At 36.7% G+C, this 15,977-nt stretch overlaps 1 protein-coding gene across 10 annotated transcripts in view; it reads left to right on the forward strand.

Annotated features, from left to right (window-relative positions):
• PKP4 (plakophilin 4) overlaps positions 1-15,977 on the forward strand; it is a 241,491-nt gene that overhangs the window by 165,784 nt on the left and 59,730 nt on the right. The window lies entirely within an intron of this gene.

Genomic DNA, 15,977 nt, shown 5'->3' on the forward strand with positions numbered 1-15,977 from the left:
TTTGAGCAAAAAAGTTGCCTGATTTAAATATTCTTCAGGAGAAATAGCAGCTCTATAAACTATTAAAAAGTGATTTGAAAAATGTAAAGAAAAATACTAAGCTCACAGTAGTGCGTTTCGTACTTGTTTGTGGCAAAAATTTGCCATTTCATATAAAATTCTTCTGTAAGTTTAACAGTACATCATTAATTTATTCCAGAAATATTTCTTGAGAGCCTTAAAAGAGTTGTCTAGCACATAGCTGTCAATCTTTAAAACAAATATCCTTGTCCTCTTAAGTGCTTCAGGTCTAGTGGAGGTATGTAATGCTATCCACTTGAAATTGGAGGAGGGGGGGCTATAAAGGGGAACGACAGATATATGCCATATTTACTGATATCTCTATTTCTGGACATTAAGGTTGTTTCTAATTTTTTTACAATTATATATAACATTGTGGGAAACATCCCTGTACATAAAATTATATTTGTACTTTTGACTTATCGTAAGCTAGACTTTTAAAGAAAAAATATTATTTAGAGTATATGAACATTTTTAAGCCTCTTGATATGTGTAACCAAGTTGTTTGCCTGAAAAGATTATATTATTTTTCCCTCCCTTTAGGAATGTGAGGTTGATCCTCTTATACTTCCTCATTGGCATCATCGTTTTATTAAAACCTCTTATATATTGCCCTTTTTTGTTGCAGTGCAAGTGTTTGATAGGCACGAGCTTTTTGTAGACCAAGGATGATAACTATATTAGTCAGAGTCAAGTCAAGAAAACCGAGCCCATGGCAGCTAGTTCCATATGAGGGATTTGATTCAGGGAGGTTTATAGTTCAAGGGCGCATTGGAAGGTTTGGGAAAATTAAACAGCATACTCAAACGCCCATGAGACTGATCGTAACCAAAGCTGCCACTGTTTCTAGGACTGAGGGGAAAATGGATTAGGTGGTTTTGTTTCCAAACTGGAGCAGTGGTGAGAAGTAGGGCGGGGGGAGATTTCCAGCATTAGCTGGAACCAGGAAGGAGATAAAGCCAAGCCAGAAATGCTGCCTAGAGCAGAGCCGGAGAACATCCTGGATCTTCTTAGTACAGTTCTGCTCCTGACACACACCATTCTGCCCCGGCTGAGCTGAGCCGGAAAAGGCAGTTCGGTGGTTTCTAACTACCAAAAGCCAGCCAGGCAGTGTACAACTGTGTTGATTTACATATAGAGAGAATGAGCTTTGATTAGGAAGACACATAACAGAATGAAATATTTGGGGCCTTGCTGTCCTTTCTACCTCCCTCCCCTCTAGTACATTTACTCAGCGTCATTCGACCACCATCTTCACGATTTACTAATGAGTTAAATATAGATGTGTGTGTGTGTGTGTGTGTGTGTATTGTCTGAGTTCCTCCCCCAAATACTTTAACGTTAGGGAAATACAACTCCAATAATTCATCTGTCTTCACCACAGCTACATTTGTAATTCACACCTAATAACTATGCTTCATCCCTTACTTTTGTCAGAGTATACTCATACCAAACTCCTATTCAGATCTGGCAGGTGTTAGTTACATTTTGCTTCTGTTTTTTGCTTCTGGGGGGAGAAGGAGTGTATTAATCTTCACACACTACAATCACAACTGCTATTTACTCCACTTTCTATTATTTTAACTATAATAACGTTACTTGTGTGCTTTCTTAAATTTGCCTACGTTTCAGCCACAGTTATGACATTTAAGTTGTAACCATGGCAATAAGCTACAAAGATGAGGGTAGAAAACTGAAATTTGATTGTATGCATAAAGGAGTAAAATCTGATTTGTTTCATGTTTCTTTTTCTAAGTAGTGATAGATATCTTTAGAAGTTTGATTGCAAGTAAATAATGGCATAAAATGTCAGTTTTGCTGCTTTTTCTATTAAGTTTAACTCTTATCTTCTCTTTACCACATTGCATGCAGAAATACTAAATGTAGTATAAAAATCCTCTCATTTTTAGAATTTGGTAGTCCTGACCAGAATAAGGGCAGGGGTGGCTTAAAATTTAATAGATAGATAGATAGATAGATAGATAGATAGATAGATAGATAGGGGTAGTCTTTGTCTTTGACTAGATCTTGACAAAAGTAACATCTTTGTTCAATTTTCTTGGTTTCCTAAATAAGAAAGGATTACATGAAAAGATTTAGGATTAAAAGTCTCTTATTGTTCCTCATTTTTCTTCAATATTTTGAACATTTTGTTGCAGACAATTGCTCTACCTTTATATACATATTACAAACTTGAGTTGAAAAGCTTGGAACTTAAAAATTTGCCTTTTAGCAGTGAGGTGAATTGTTAACAGGGCAATGGTTTGATCACTACCTGGGAGAGATCCCTGCGTACTCTGGTGTTTTCAGGATGTTACACATTCTGTTGAAATGCCAGAACCTGAGACCAGCTGCTGAATTTTGTTTTTAAATAGCTGACTTACTGCAGAGTCATTTTCTAAGGAAGAGCTCAGGATGCCCTAGGCTGAAAAGATTTCCATTTCTTTATGATTCAGTTCAGCAGAATCCCTGTTTGTTTGCTCGGGTTGGTTGGTCCTTTGGTCTGACAGTCGTTTGGTTGATTTTTGTATGAGGGATAGTAGGCTGTATGAAAGTAAAAAGCCAAAGCTTTTTAAGTTTGGGGCTCAAAGAGATTACTTCCCAAAACACAAGGAAGAACCATCCCCTCTACAATTTTCTCAGGCTGGTTGGGAAGGAGTCTTAAAGAGAAGCTTCCCCAGAAGTAATAAAGTTGTTTTGAAGTATTTATGCTTTATTGTTATCTTGCTTTTCTGTTCCCCTCTCTTCATTATCCCATATTTTCTAGCTTTCCAGTGTTACATATCTACTCTCTATAAACATAAAATGCGCATCCTTTTGTCTTTTATGAAGAGAGTTTATCATTTTGTTTTGGCTCTGTCTTTTCCTTATAGCCTTGCATTTCTTATAACCTTGTGTTTTTTGTTTTTTTATGTATGTTCCACTAAAGAGCAGTGAGGAGGGAATGTTGTCTTAATGTTCCTTTCTGTTTTCTCTTTTATTAGCGTTCCATTTTTCCATTGTTCACATCTTCACCTCTCTTAAAATTTGATGCATTTGTACAATCTCTTATGTTCTGCCAAAATTTGAGGTAGCTTTTAAGAACACATACAATAAGATAGAAAATAAACACCATAATCATAAACATATATAATAGAATAATAGGTAAAAGCCGGAGGAAAGTGAGAATACAAATATATGCACATGTGATTATAATTCTTCTTGATGGAAAATATTATGCAAAATAGTCTTTAAAGAAAAGAAAGGAGGTGGAACCCTTGGGCTTCTCTTTTAAGAAAAAGCACACCAATTCATTCTCTCTCTCTCTCTCTCTCTCTCTCTCTCTCTCTCTCTCACACACACACACACACACACACACACACACACACACACACACACAAAAGATACATAGTTTGTGTTGCCCACCAGAAAGAAGCTGTTGAAGCCATAAATTGAGTCCTTTTGTCAAAGTGTTCATTGGCTGTTACTTAAATCCTCCAGCCACATCCTGTAAAGTGAATTGTGCCACAAGTCACAATTTCACAGTTTTTCTGTTCCAGGAAAAAAATACTAGAGTCTAGGCAGTTTCCAGTTTTAGTACTTATGTGTAAAATGAGGGGAGGGGAGCAGCATGGCATCAGCCTGAGAATCCTAGCCTTCTTCCGGCAGCCCCCCACCCTCCCCTTCCCTGCAGATGAGAAGGGGCCCCCTTCTGAACCTGAGTGCACCTGTCTGTGCCCACAGGCCAAGGAATCTGGCTCCCTTTCACTAGAAGAAAGTGCTCAAGAAATAGTCTCAAGAGCAGATATTAATGAATGTTAAATAACTGATTGGGAATTACTACTTCTAAGAAAATAAAGAAGCCACAAGATTAGAGTTTTTCCTAAAGCAACGAGTTAGCAAAGGACACAGGAGAATAAAAGTAAGGGAAATTTCTGGTTGACCCAGAAGGCATTAAGGGGTAGAGAGACTTGGGTGGGCCTATTGTAATAAGTAATGAGTAAGAGAGAAAATATTAATGATTTCATTCAGTTGAAATAGTGGATATTTGACAATAAAATGTGAAAGGGAATGAAAAAGATGGTGGTAAAACATAAATTTTAAACTGATAGGGTAATTTAACTTCACAGTGCCACATCCATTTATTGTGGAGTATGTATTTAAGTGCCATAATTTTAACATACTGTCCATTAAATCATTATTGTGTGGTACATACTGACATTAATAGTTAATGTATACTACTAATTTTAAGACTTTATAGGGGTTGGGTTTTGTATTTTGTTTACATATTTAAATTTTGTTCCTAAAATGTATAGATACGACTTTCTTCCCACTGCGGTGGGTTAAAAAAAAAAAAAAAACATAAATACTGAAGATAAGAGATAAATGTGAGACTAGCCCTAAGTCAATTTATTTCTTTTTTTCCTCCATCTGGAGCAAGTAATTTACAATACAAAAAAGCATCAGCACATCATGAGATAGGACACAAACTTAAATGGGAACACTTTATGCCTCAGTAGAAATGTGCCGGATTTATAAAGGAGATAGAATAGGAAGTTATATTATACATGTTCATAAATAGAATATTACATTAGCAATCATGTATAAAGGACTATTATTTTATTGAGGATTTTGGATGTTATGATTTATTATGGCTATAAATTGTACAAATGACAAAATTTCATCATATATTCGTTCCTTCCTGTTTCTCTTCTAAATAACAGGAGGAATACGACTTTCTGTTAAAACCAGCCAAGTTTTTCCTCCTTTATTTTTTCAGGCCTTTTTAGCTACATAGTCATGATATTCTTCTTACCACAGCTACAACACTATAGCTTCCTGATCACCACAAAAAGGTTCTCTTAACTTGTTAATGTTTTATTACAAAAGGCCTTCTATATTTTACAAAAAGTAAGTCTTGAAGAACTTGGAGTAAAGGTAAAATTCCCTTCATTCCCACATCTTTCTATACAATGGCCATTGCCCCACACACCTCTGTAGATACCTACTCACACGCGCGCACACACACACACACACACACCTTTGGCTTTGTTTTGTTTTTAATTCAGTGAGGATATATTATACAGTGTTCTATAATGTAGGTTTTTTCCTTAACGGCATAGTGAAAACCAAGCGTGTGTTTCTGTTGTCAGTATATAAAGACCCACCTCTTTTTTAATGGTTAAATACCCATGGTTTAGAAAATTTATGTAAGCAATCCCTTATTAGTAAATTTTTTTTTTCCAGTTTTTTACTTTGACGAACAATGGTAAAAGGTTTCTCTGCACATCTGAGTATCTTTGTCACTTACATTTTTTTAAGTGGGACTGCCTGGGCAAGTGTGTATACGGGGGCTTTGGGGGCACATATTGTCAAACTGCCCACCAAAAATGCTTAACAATATGTGGGAAGAGTGAGGCTTTTCCTCTGCCTTCTTAGGTTAAGTGACTGAGGGAGCCAGTGAATTTAACTGACAATAGTTAAATTAATAGAAAAATAATCCCAAAGTATTCAGATACACATAGGAGCTCACGAAAGTAGTTTACCTAAATGGCTACACTAGGGGTTATCTACCTAGCTTAACGGGGGAGAGGAAGTGGGCAGAAAAGGCTTCTGGGGGAAAAACAAATAGGTTCCTAGGGGAACAATGGGGATCTAAGAAATTTTGCAATAATGTTTGTTTATGCAGGTACACATGGTCCTCCCACTTTTTTTTCATGCCATGAATCTCCCCCAGAAGGGACCCATGGCAGCCTCACTCCCAGAAGTTTCTGCTTTTAGTGAAATAAGGGATGCTCCAAGAAGGCTTGTTTCTACATTTGTTGAATTTCAAATGTCTTTACTTCAAAACAACCTTCGTGCTGACTGTCAGAGTCTGAGGGGTTCCCTACAAATATTCCTACCTATACTAACTGCTATGCCTATCCATGCTTGCTATGTTGCCAGAGTCTAGGAGCGTAAATTTTCATGAATATATAAAATTTTAGTGAGTTATTAGGCTTTAAAAAGCCATTTGTTTCCAAATGCCCTATATCATAAACTTTATAGACAGATTTAACAGTAAAATCACTTAAATAATTCTTAAATATTCATTAAATCAGAACATTGTGCAGAGACCAGCAAACCACTGACCTTTCTATCATTTGATTAGTTCTTATGGAAGTTGGAGATCAACCTGATCTTGGAATTTAATAAAATTGTCATGTTTCCTGTCAGCTCTTCTTTCTTTTCTTTTCATATCTGGCTCAAAACGACCACATACATTTTTCTGTCAACAGAAATGCAACAACCACTACTAGAACAAGCAAACAACAAACTTTTGTTTATCACCATTGGAGGTAATTCGGGTACTAACACCTCCAGAGGTTCCCAACTTTGTTGTACATTAAAATTGCCTGCGGAGCTGTTGAAGTCTGGGGCCCAAAGCAGGCATCAACTTTTTGAATATGCCCTGATGATCACACAGTGCAGTGTGAGAATCACTGCCTTACTGAAAAGTAAATTAATTTAATTACTGGTAATTAAAGAGAAGAATTAAAAGTTTATCCTACTATCCTGTACAGATTATTTTTAGGATAACCAAATAATCCTGGCCATTAATAGCTATCTTAAGGTATCTAAATACGCCAAAGGAATTCCTGCTGATAAATGTAGAAAGAACAATAAAATTAGAAAAATCACCAATTTGCATGCTCTAATCAAATGGTTCAAGCAAAGATTGTCAGTGTATGCAAAAACCACTGTATTTTGATCCTGGCTGCACATTAGAATCATCTTGGGAGTTTTTAAACTCCTAATATCTTAAATATTTAATATTTTAAATCTCTAATATTCAGACCACAGCTTGAATTGGAATCTCTGGGCATGGGACTCAGTCAGTGATAGTTTCTAAACTCTGCACCTACCCCATCCCAGGTGATTGCAGTGTGCGGCCAACATTGGAAACCATTGCACTAGGAGACAGGTTGATGATGAACTTGAAAATATGGAAAGATGGGGCTGCCATCACTTGAATTGGCTGACCTTAGCAACTCTAAGCGTTACAGTATGACAAGATGTAAAGTATACAGCACCATCCATAAAGTATTCTAACCACAAAATTTTGACCTGAAAGCTGCTAGCTCTAACTTTCTGTTTACAAGACATACTGAGGTTAGAGAATGTTTTTTTTTTTTTTTTAACGTTTATTTATTTTTGAGACAGAGAAAGACAGAGCATGAACGGGGGAGGGGCAGAGAGAGAGGGAGACACAGAATCGGAAACAGGCTCCAGGCTCCGAGCCATCAGCCCAGAGCCTGATGCGGGGCTCGAACTCACGGACCGTGAGATCGTGACCCGGGCTGAAGTCGGACGCTTAACCGACTGAGCCACCCAGGCGCCCCAAGAATGTTTTAATGCCACCATGAGAAACCTGCACACAAGCTCAGAATGTGGAGCATCCTATGAGTTTGTTGCTATGGTTCCCTCAGTAAGCCAAGAACATGAAAATGAGGGTATGAGAGCCTCTTTTTAGATTTAAGGTACTTAAGTAGCAATCATAGTCCAATGCCATCAGTAAATCTTATTTCAGCCTGACTAGTACAAGCCAACTGAAGAAAGAAATTTTTGAGACATCAGGAAAATTTGACTGTGAACTCATTATATGATGGAATAAATGTAGTTTTGCAAAGTCCTTATTTTACAGAGCTACATATGGAAGTATTTAGAGTTGAAATGATCTGATGTGAGGGATCTGTTTTAAAATTCTATAATAGTAGAAAAGAAAGATAAATGGAGCATAAAAAGTATGGCATAATGTTGTAACTTAAATTGGGGAGGTGGTTTGTTGATCTCTACTTTTATGAAAGTTTGAAAACTTAAATTTTAGAATACTTGAATACAAATTCTTTAAACAAAGCGTTCAGCATACTGTGGGTTAAAGTAGTACATCAAAGTGGCACATGTTAAAGCCAGCCAACTGTTGGTCATACTCCCTAGGTTAGCTGTGACACAAATGAAACCACTCTGAGGTAGATGAGAGAGTTTCTCGGCCAGTGGATGCTATTTAACATGTATTTCCACATAGTTGGGATTTTGTTAAATGAGTCCTAACTTAAGCAAAATTTTCTGTAACATGCTGGACATCAGCCTTTCTGCTAGTTTAGAACTCTACATTTATCACTGTGTTTGTGTGGATTGTAAGTAATTTCATTGTACATATCTCGGCCACAGACACTTTCACAGCGTAACTAGCCATAAGGCAGTTGCACTGTAAAGATAAAATCACGAAAAACAAAAGAGGGACACTCACTCAAAGGACATAATGAAACATGAAAAATGAATAGCAAAATGTAAAAGACTACTACAAAACACAAAATATTTGAATACATTCAAAATGTGGAAGGTAGAATCATGGCAATACTGACTTTATTTTGTGGGTTGTACCTAAGCATTTGTCTTCAAAGTATTTTGTTGATAGTATTAAACACTTTTTTTTTTTTTTTTTTTTTTTTTTGCTTGTTGATGTGTCTCCTCGTTTGGCATCACACTTTTTCTTTTTTCACTAAAATTTCTTTATTAGGAGAGGCATCAGATTTCAAATGCTAGGATACGTATTTGAAACTGAATTTTGTGTTGTGCTGTGATAAGCCTTGTTTGTTCTTAGCATATTGTCACATGTCTTTTGATAGATGTTCCAAAGTTCTGGGGGAAATGTGGGTGCAAACCTCTGCGCCACGGTACAAACCATTATGAGGGCTACGATTTACGTAATATAAAAATAGGAGTAGTGCATCACTGGAGAAAAGAAACCAAATTGTCAGCCGGTTATTTTTATTTTATTTTTTTATCTTTTATAGCAAGATTGCCTTATGGCCAATTAAACAGAGAAAATGTTTCTGTTGAAAATGCTTATGGTAAAGTGATCTGCAGGAAAGATACTTACAGTAAAAATACTGGACATGGTTCATGGATGTGTGGCAACCAGCAAATAAGAGTATTTGCATTTTACTTTAGCAAATAATGTATCTGACCATTCCTACACCATTTACACATAATATATGGGGATGGATTAGATATATCCCTCAAAGACTTAAATACAGTGATTTAGGACTCTATGAAAATCTCATATCCAGTTCTAGCCTCTAACCTTTCATGTTTAATATAAATGTATTAAATAAGTATTTAAGTGTTCTCATGCTCTTAGTGATATGTGAAGAAATATTCTGTTAACTACCTAAAATAAAACAGAAATTATCAAGTTTAAAAGCTCCTTTTCTGTTACCATCTCTGCAACACACAGAGCCATACTTCCTCAGTGAACAGTCATTGCTTTGGGAAGTATCAAGGAGGCAGGCTATCATCTGTAACTCCACATTTCATTCTTATGCCAGAAAGTTAGTTTGCATTTAGGTTTATCTTGATAATCTTTACCAAAAAAGATAACCCAATAGAAAATTATTGAAAAACCTAGTTTCAGAAGACCCATTCATTTCTTATGGTAGTGAATATCCTCCTTTACAGATTTGTCTGGGTCTTTTTAAAGAATTTTTTTTTTTTAACAGAGGGAATCTATCTTATATCTCCGGCTATCAAATATATCCACTTTTATATTTGGTAACACTTTTTCCCTAAGGAATAAAGTGTGTCCTTGGAAAAATATATGAGTCATTTTGAGCACTTATTTTTCATAGACATTACCGCAAATCCTTTTCTTTTTTCAGCTTTCTCTATAGGAAGCAAGAGGCCCAGGGCCTTTCATGAGTACCTACCTGTAAACTCAGTGTTGGAAATTTGACATGTGTGATCTATTTCTTTTCATTCTTACATTTCTAAACTCCTTGTTTTTCTAGTTTTCCTCTTACAGATATAAATTCTTTATGGTAAGTATGACACCTGTATTTTAATTCATGCCTAGACAAAAAAATACTTGATGAATACTCATTTTAATATGACTATTTGCAAAAATTCCTTTTTTTTTTTTTCTAAAAAATACTTTTAATCATTTTGTATTCCTGAACGGAATTCAGGAATTTTACAATATTATGAACAAAAGATCTCTCTGGTGACATATAAAACTATAAAATACTTTACAGATGTGTCATTATAGAAATTGAAGAAAGTGCTTTATACCAGCTTATGTAGATACAAAGTTTGCTTAAACCATGAAATTGAATCTAGACAGATGAGCTTTTACAGTGGCTTTCAAGACACATTAATTGATGTTTAGAGCAAAGTGTAAAGTGAACTGGAAGATACTTCATTAATGGTTTCTGCTTTCCAAGACTTTTCACTCAACATTTTCTAGATGAGTAAAATTTTTGGAGTCTTTGTCTTAATGTTTAAGAGATAATATAAGCATGTATAAGACCCAGAAACCTAGACACACTCGAGAACCAGACTAGAAATAGTTTCTGTAAACATGATCTTCTGCCTGTTCTCATAAGTTTTTTACTTCCTTTAAAGCCCAACTTTTAAAGGGTATCATATGTGGGTACACACACACACATAGTAATTTATATTTGAGTCAACAAACTCTGGGTATCTATAATATTCTTAAAATATCAGTCAACATCTATCTATGTCTTCTATAGACCAAAGAATGTTTTTATGATTCATGTTTCCATTGCCCTATTTACATTTTTACTGTGCAACAGTATTCCCCAATGATGTCATTTCCCCCAAAATTGGGTTACCTGCTGTAGAAGTGACTCATGTACATCAAAGAAGTTACTGAAGAGAAGTCTATTCAAGGCCATCATCCGTGTTCTCTTCCAGAATTTGGCCTAGAGCTTTACTTCTTAGCCATAGAAGGCACTGGACTATTTCTACAGCTCTGTGGATAGACTCCTTTCTGAGCCTGTAGCCCTACAGGAAGCCACAGTACCATGGCCAAGTAGGAAGTTGAGTCCCCATAAGACAAAATTTTCTATTCATATTTTTCATAAAGTGTTGCCACTCTGAATATGAAGGCTAACTTCAATTCACAGTCCAGAGTTAGAAAAAAAAGTGAGATACTCCATTCCCTTAGCCGTCAAAAAATCATCGCATTCATTCTATTAACCATCACAGGAGTCCTGCAAAAACTCATATTACACTATCTTTTATGTAAGGGCAGACCTCTAGACACCATAGCAACTCAGAGCAGCCACAAACAAGGAGATTCTCGCACAAAGTTACAGTATGCTGGACTAAGAAAGACTAGTTACAGGGTTGTATATACTAAAAATCTCCTTACTGATCTCTGGGTTCCTGTTTCCCTGGTAATTTTACACCTAGCACAGACCTCTGTTTCATATACTCTAAACAGTAAGACACATACATAGATTAACAAAGCAGAGGAATTTCAGTAATTTAAGTTCTTTAGTGAGACCTTACCCTGTTTCCTGAGCATATTTTTATGCATACTTGGTGTATATTTTGGACATACATCACAGAAAAGATAATACACTTTGTATTTTCTCTTTCACTGTAAGCTTAATGGGGTGGATAATACATGAGATTTACGTAGCCCTACAGCATTATTATCCCTTACCCACTAATATTTTTCCTAGCTGCAACCTTCTACTTTTTCTAGTTAATTGCCTTTTTTTTTTTTTTTTTTTTTTTTTTTATATTGGAGCACTCAGAAGAAATGTAATAGGCAAGAAGGGCTATGTTTCCAATAATCTCCTAGTCGTAAACACAAATGGGAGATTATCTCATTCTACCTTGAAGCTTGTTCAAATTCTACATTTTTAAACATGTATTTTCATGGAAAATGATAATTTCAGGTTTGAAAATGCCCCATAATATATTTCTGATGTCCCACAAAACATGTTTGTGAAAAAGTAACACATATTCTTCAGTACACAGATTAAAGAAATAGCATTGACATTCCGTTTGTCATTTTTGCTCATAAAAATGTCTCAGTTGCATGTTCTGACTGTGCTAAATCACACCATGCCAACTATTTAATTTTAGTTTATAGCAATGAGCATGAAGTGATCCCATCCTGTGAGGCTCTGTGGTTTATCTGGTAAATTTGACTAGTGTCTTCTTTTATTCCTCTAGTATGTATTTTTAAAAGACATTCATTTTGGGCGCACCTGGGTGGCTCCGTCGGGTAAGCATCTGGCTTCAGCTCAAGTCATGATTGAGCCGGTTCATGAATTTGAGCCCAGCATCAGGCTCCACAATGACAATGCAGAACCTGCTTGGGATTCTGTTGTCTGTCTCTCTGCCCCTCCCCCACTCCCCCTCCCCCCCAAAATAAACTTTTAAAAAGACATTTATTTTAGAGTAAGATTGCACAAATAGTGCATAATTAATAATTTCAAGACTTAACCTGGGTGCCTGTGTGGTTCAGTTGGTTAAGCCTCTGACTCTTGATTTCAGCTCAGGTCATGATCTCTGGGTTTGTGAGATCAGGCTCTGCGCTAACAGCATGGAGCCTGCTTGGAATTCTCTCTTTCCTCTCTACCCCTCCCCCGCACATGCGCTCGCTCGCTCTCTCTCAAAGTTAATAAACTTAAAAATATAATAATTTCGAACTTTACCATACTACAATACGAATACTTTATTCAGTAATTAGGAAGTGGGTCTTCTTACCTTAGGTATAACATCTATGCATACATACATTTATATATGTGCATATAATTTGTGAATTATAAGTTTTCAACAAAATAGTAAATAATAGTAAAACTGAAAATTATTTAACTTCTAATGATTAAGATGTCAGTATCTTTTTGTCTTTGCATATATAGATTACATTGGGCTTCATTACAGAAATAGAAAAATGACTGAAGACCTCATTCGTAGTTTAAAATTTGGTTGTTTTGTACTTCATATTAGATTAATCTCATTTATCTATCAAGTTCTTAAAACTTAAACATAAAAAATAGGGGTGCTTGGCTGTCTCAGTTGGTGGAGTATGCAGCTCTTGATCTCAAGGTTGTGGGTTCAAGCCCCAAGTTAGGTGTATAGATTACTTAAAAATGAAATCTTTAAAATGAGGTTTATATCCTGTTCTCTAAACCTAGTTATTTAGATCTTCAAATTGGATTTGGGGGACACGGGAATTTAGTATTTTAGTACTCTAGTTAACCATCTCAAAGTCCTTTTCTATATTCTATCGTTTGAGGCATTGCATTTCAAAGTATAAGAAACAGGTACTAACATTGAGAGGGTACATGGTTATACTACTTTCAGTGTAATTTTGTTTATTTTGTTTGTTTTTGTATTTTTTGAGATACTAGTTCTGTTAAGTTTTATTTATTGGGGTGACCAGTAGAGAATCCTGTATCTCACAATTTGTGCTTGTTCTATTTAAGATTTATTTTATCTTGGGGCGCCTGGGTGGCGCAGTCGGTTAAGCGTCCGACTTCAGCCAGGTCACGATCTCGCGGTCCGTGAGTTCGAGCCCCGCATCAGGCTCTGGGCTGATGGCTCGGAGCCTGGAGCCTGTTTCCGATTCTGTGTCTCCCTCTCTCTCTGCCCCTCCCCCGTTCATGCTCTGTCTCTCTCTGTCCCAAAAATAAATAAACGTTGAAAAAAAAAAAAAATTTAAAAAAAAAAAAAAGATTTATTTTATCTTAACTTACCTTATTTTTAGAGAAAGTGAGGATGAGGGGCAGGGAGAGAGAGATAAAATCCCAAGCAGGCCCCATGCTCAGCTCGGAGCCTGATGTGGGGCCAGATCCCACAACCCTGGGATCATGACCTGAGCTGAAATCAAGAGACGCTCAACCTACTGAGCTGTCCAAGTGCCCCAAGATTATTTTAAATAGCTTCTCTTGAGAGTTTAAATGAGCGCAATTGTTTGCCACATGGTTTGTGAGAAAATGTGCTGGGTGAGGAGACACAATTGCTGAGGTACAGATTTGTAGGGTGCCTCTTTCTCTTTTCCTATTTAAATAATAGCTCCTAATAGTTTTTTAAAAATGAAGAGGCATACATGGAACTCTAATGGGTTTCAGTTTCCATGGTGATAAGTTCTCCGATCCTGACACTGCATGCCACCTAGTGTTTCCAAGCCAAAAGCTTTGATGTATTGGCGTCCCACGTTTTATCTCGTACTAAACCTGAAGCTAAGAACTATCTAAAACTCTCTTCCTTTTGAAAAACGCTACCCTTTCCATGTATGAGAAGTCTTGGAGCTACCGCAGGGGTGCTTCCATGTCTGCTGCCGTTTCGTGTTCAATGTCTCTGGGCTTCATTTGGACGAACGAAGCCCAGGTAGACTCAGCACAGCCCTGCCTTCAGGCTGACCCTTGCATTGCTATTCCCAGGCACTCCAGTTCTACAGAAAACTCTAGTAGCCTAGCAAACTACATATTTTACTCAGTCCTGCGTAAAATTCTGTCAAGAAGTGCTATATAAGAGCGTGTGGAACCCTGGAACTTGTAACGCAAGACTTACAAATGAAGCAGATCACTCTTCAGGATCATCAGCCTGCCGGAGACTCAGATCAATGTTTCAGTGTGTACCAGGGAAACCATACGCAATCTGTAATCTTTATTGAAATTCCAAGCTTAAGAATTCAGAACCGTCACAGAACTCTACCACCTAGAAATGTACTGTCAAATAATAAATCAGGAGACAGGTCATTAAAAGCCTATATTAAGAATGTCAGTGAATCTTTCTGGAGGCTAAGAAACAAAACCTTGGATTGAATTCAGCGTCAAGCTAAAGGTTTAGAATGCAGTGGGGCTCCCGGCTCTCCTATAAACCTTGTATTTGCTTTCCAAACTAGCTTGATCAGCAGTTCCTAAAAGTTTCACTTCGCTTTACATAGATAAACTTTATTGAACATTTTAAAGCTGCAGCACTATGCCAGGCATGAATCAGCATTCAGTAAAGAGAAGTTGTTCTTCTTACTAGGAATTTGTTTGTTCCACACATATTTACTGGGCACCTACTGAGTGGAATGTACCATCCTAGGCACTGAGGAAGTAACAGTAAACATACCAGACGAGAGTCCCTGCTCATGCTGAGCTTATGTTCTAGTGGAGGGAGGTATGTAAGTGTAGTAAAGAAGGGGCAAGCCGGCCTCCTGTGGTAAGATATTACTTCCTTAAGGAAATTTTTCTGAAGCTCCTTTTCCCCAGGCACTCCCTCTCTTTCTCTCTTACACACACACCTGTCTTTTCACATAGCTGCATAGTTAGGGCCTTAAAAAATAGCTAAAGGAAGAAAGTCAGAAAGGAAAGACAAATGAAGACATTGAAATCCTTAGGACTCTGTGTTGGACTCGGAATGTGATACAGACTTCATATAAATCTTTGAAGAGATAGTGAAGCCGGCATTCCTGAAAAAAATGTTTACTAGCAACCTGAGAGTTAAATTTGAGGAAAGACAGAGTTGTGAAGATAATCATAACATGGGCTAATATATTTTGAAGGTAATGGAGAAAAGAGGTCATATATGAATGGAAATGGGGACAGGCAGTGTAATTACACCACCTCGATTTGTATGCTGTAGCATACAAAAAAAGCAGGAATAGGGAAGGAGGTAAATAGTTTTGTTTTTAAGTTCAAGATGGCACAATGGTACAGTTGGAAGGAAAATAAGATCATGGAAGAGACTGATTTGGCTAGAGAAAACAAGGATCAGGTTAGATTTGTCTGTATTCGTTTGGAAAGAGACTACAAGTAAGATAAGCAAATGGATAAAAAATTAAAGTTTCCATCATTTGTAAATCTGAAAACTCCATACTGAGTTCCACTGATTTTAGATAACATGAAATATGACATAAAAGCCTAGTTCTACCTTCAGAGGTTTCATTACCAAGCTCAGTAATATAAACACCATGCAAGTTTTTATTTCAAAAGTTTGGAGGTATGGAGGACCTTTTATTAAACACTTGGCTACTGTTCTGAGTTTGTTAGTCCTCTTGGAGGATGTCACCTGAGTGGTGAGTTTTCCAAGGAGGAACGAGGAACAAGGTCAGTTTTCAGATTTTAATTTAACATAGTTTGTAA

Source organism: Lynx canadensis, chromosome C1 (assembly GCF_007474595.2).
Source record: "Lynx canadensis isolate LIC74 chromosome C1, mLynCan4.pri.v2, whole genome shotgun sequence".
Lineage (NCBI taxonomy): Eukaryota > Metazoa > Chordata > Mammalia > Carnivora > Felidae > Lynx > Lynx canadensis.